The sequence below is a fragment of the Vulpes vulpes genome, chromosome 3 (assembly GCF_048418805.1).
Source record: "Vulpes vulpes isolate BD-2025 chromosome 3, VulVul3, whole genome shotgun sequence".
NCBI classification, from domain to species: domain Eukaryota; kingdom Metazoa; phylum Chordata; class Mammalia; order Carnivora; family Canidae; genus Vulpes; species Vulpes vulpes.
The window spans coordinates 116,228,883-116,232,693 of record NC_132782.1 but is presented as its reverse complement, the minus strand read 5'-3'; the positions used below and the strand labels follow the sequence as shown (position 1 = coordinate 116,232,693).

Here is a 3,811-nt window from a genome sequence, read left to right as displayed (position 1 = left end):
TTCTTCACAAAACCCTTTGAATTAAAATGTGCTGCTCCTTTTTGAATCCACTTTTTATTTATTTTTGTTAAAACACTTATTTGAGAGAGAGAGAGAGAAAGACAGAAGAGAGAGAAAGAGAGCACAAGAAGGGGAGGGACAGAGACAAATGGAGAGAGCAAGGCAGACTCCCGACCAAACAAGGAGCCCAATGCGGGGCTTGATCCCAGGATCTCAGGACCACAATCTGAGCTGAAGACAGATGCCTAACCAGCTGAGCCACCCGGGCGCCCCATTGAATCCACTTTTTAGATAATTTATATTAAAAATATCTGCCTAGCATGGGACTTGGACCACAGTAGGTCCTTCACAAGCATTTGAATACCAAAAGGATGAATCTGAACAAGAACTATGGTCCCCCCCTACCCTTCACTAGAGCCCAAAGTGAAAGTAACATCAGTTAAGATTTCCTCTTTATGCTTTTTCTTTCTAGGGACCTGTTCTCCATCCTTCACATCTTGGCTGGAGATAACCTTCTTTCTGGTGCCTGCCCCCTTCCCAGGCAGGGCTCTAAGTTCTTTCTGTCCTGCTCCGCCTCTCTTATAGCTCTGTCTTATGTTTTGCAATTGTTTGCAAGACTGTCTCCTCACTGGACTGTGAGCCTATTCAGGACACAGCTGTGCCTTTTTCATCTCTGTTACCACACTGTACGGCACAGGGCTTGGTCCACAGCAGGTTAATGCGTGTTTGGATGTCAAAAGAATAAATCAAGCAATTCAGTGTCCCTATATAAATGTCACTGAACATTTCTTCTTTGAATTCAGTAACAGAAAAACTTGATGTTTTCAAAACATTTTTACTGAGTTCCTGCTTTATGCAAAACACTTTCCTAACGTAACAGAGATCTCTGTTGTCCCTACTAAGGAGTTCTACATCAGGTGAGGGACACAGGACACATCTACAGGCATATCTGGATTCAGTGTTCCAGTTGCAGTACAGAGGAAATGCACAGGGGAGCCTGGGGGTAGAAGAGATTAATTCCAAAATGAAGATAAAGGAAGTTTGTTGCTTGAGGTAGACTTTGAATGGGCAGAATTTTAATAGATATAGGGATGGGAAACAGCCTTTACTTGTCTGTGACTCTGATGTTTCTGAGTGCACGAATTGTATTTATATCTTTGTATCCACAAATGCCTAGTATGGACCTGGCATATGGTAACTTTTCAATAGATGCTTTTTGGAAAATAAAGTTTATGAGTCTAGGGGTAAATGAAAGACTAGAAAGGATGATTGAAACCTAACTGGGAAGGACACAGTTCTGTCTGTTGTGAGTAGCCATAAAATGTTCTTGAGTTGGGGAGGGATGCGATCAGATCAGATTATCTGTGAAGGATGAATTAGGGGGGAAAGAAACTGGAGACCAGGAAAGCAGCTAGAGGATATTTATTTATTTATTTTAATTTTTTATTTATTTATGATAGTCACAGAGAGAGAGAGAGAGGCAGAGACACAGGCAGAGGGAGAAGCAGGCTCCATGCACCGGGAGCCTGACGTGGGATTCGATCCCGGGTCTCCAGGATCGCGCCCTGGGCCAAAGGCAGGCGCCAAACCGCTGCGCCACCCAGGGATCCCAGCTAGAGGATATTTAAAAGGTACAGGTGAGAATCCATGAGGATGTGAATTAAGCAGTGGAAGTGGAAGGGGCAAGGAAGGGATGAAGATCTTTTTTTTTTTTTTTGTAAAATTTGTCTATTTAATGTTTTTTTGGGGGGGTTTGTTTTGTTTTGCTTTTTCAAATAGAATAAATAGTTCTCTCAATGATTGCAGACACGTAAAACTGCTGGGTAGTATTCAGAAACATCACAATAATGGCAGTTTTCCTGATTGGTGTGTAGTCTCCAATAATCATACAATTTCATACAAAGTTTCCTTTTCTGTCAAACAGTAAGACTTCATTTTTCAGGACTGTTGGTGACCTGGGCATATTTTCCCTAAGTAATCTTGCCTCCTTGTGTCACATCACCCAGCTCACTCACATTCACTCAGATAACCAGATCTTTAGTAATAACACCCAAAACGGTACATAGTGTAATGGGAATGAAGAATTCTTCTTTACACCAACTATTGGCAGGCAAAGGTGGCTTCCAGTTCCGGATGTGTTGTAGGCCTTTTTTGACACCAAGTCCACTGGCCTAATGAATCTTTTGTATTTAGGTAGTTTTTTAGTTAAGCCATTTCCAATAAAGCCGACTTAGTAACCTCCCTCTTCCATGCTTTCTTCTTTGTCTTTCTGTTCAAATAACTTTTCACATTTCTGTGTCTCCCTGGGCATGAACTCTTGACAGGAGGAATTCCCATTTTCCCACTATCTCTTTTCATTTTTGTTAATCATGTTGGAAATCACGTTAGCGTGGACTATCCCTCTCTCTCCAGCAGATAGGCAGGTACTGCTCCTTGTGGAATCTTTTCATCATTCTTTTGTTTGAGGTGCCTCTCTTCATGCATCTTGATCATCTTTTTTTCATTTGTGTTTTCTCAGCATGGTGCTGTTTATGGTAGAGCTTAGCTTTTTGACCATTTTATTGGCCTTCTTTGAACATTCATGAGCCTCTCTGACCTTCTTTCTTTACCTTTTTCTCATAGTAATCCAAACATCATCCATAGCATTTATGGTATAGTTCACAATATTCATTTTGTGGCATGGTGATGGCTGCCAGGTACAGCTGCCAGGACATGAAGAAGCTTTCAATTTTGGGGTGTCATAGGCCCAGGAGCTAACTCCATGCAACCTGACACAGGAAATGGCAGGATCTTCTGGTTTCAAATAGACATTTCTGTTTACTTTCTTTAGAAAAACCACTGAAGTACCAAGAAGGACTAGAATAAAATATGCATTCCATCACTGGTGAAACTAGGAAAACATATATAATCCCAAACCACAATATATAAATTAGACAAAGACTATGTGGGATGTTGGGAATTGATTTAGCAGAACAGAGAAAGCTTAAAACAAATAAACCTAAGTGTCTGGGATAGGTACATTAGTGAGAAGCAATTCTATTCTCTCTGAAGAACCCAGAAGAGATGAAAATCCCAGGGGTACCAGGTGCAAGGAAGGTGGAAGTGTGCTACAATTGAACAGGGGAATATGTAGAAAGTCTGTAAAAGGATCAATTAGATTTCTATAACCCAACCCTGCCTAGCCAGGTGACTACCCCTCTCTAACTTCGGTGGGAGAGAAGAGATTTGTTGTTGAGAGCAATTGAACCAGAGGGCTTTTGAATTCAGAGACACCCAGGCTTGTCTTGGGTGAGGTGGCCTCTGAGAAGACAAGAAATACAGGAAAGGCGGCATCCTGAATAGTAAGGTGCTCAGTCCCCTCCCCTTAACCCAGAACACTAGCTGCCACACTTATACCCTTATGGATTGTCCTTCTCTAGAAAATCTCAATGGCCCAATCAGAGGAGACAGGGAAACAAACGTACACACACATATATTTCCCCAAGGTAAAAAACATCCAGTTCATATATTGAACTCCAGTAGTCATCACGTTGCCCAATCACAGACTTCCAATCAGTCTTCCAAATATTTCAGTCTTAAAAGTGAACAGAATGAGAGAGCCTTGGTGATTCAATGGGTTAAGCGTTTGCCCCAGGGTCCTGGGATCAAGCCTTGCATTTGGCTATCTGCTCAGCAGGGAGTCTGCTTCTCCCTCTCCCTCCCTGTGCACATGCGATCTCTCTCCCTCTCCCACTCTCTCTTAAGTAAATAAATATAATCCTAAAAAAAAAATGAACGGAAGATAAGGGTGCCTGGGTGGCTCAGTCTATTA

At 41.9% G+C, this 3,811-nt stretch overlaps 1 pseudogene; it reads right to left on the bottom strand.

Moving 5' to 3' along the window:
- Window positions 1-1,894: 1,894 nt before the first annotated feature.
- On the bottom strand, window positions 1,895-2,681 carry LOC112918371 (ribosome biogenesis protein NSA2 homolog; annotated as a pseudogene).
- Window positions 2,682-3,811: the final 1,130 nt, after the last annotated feature.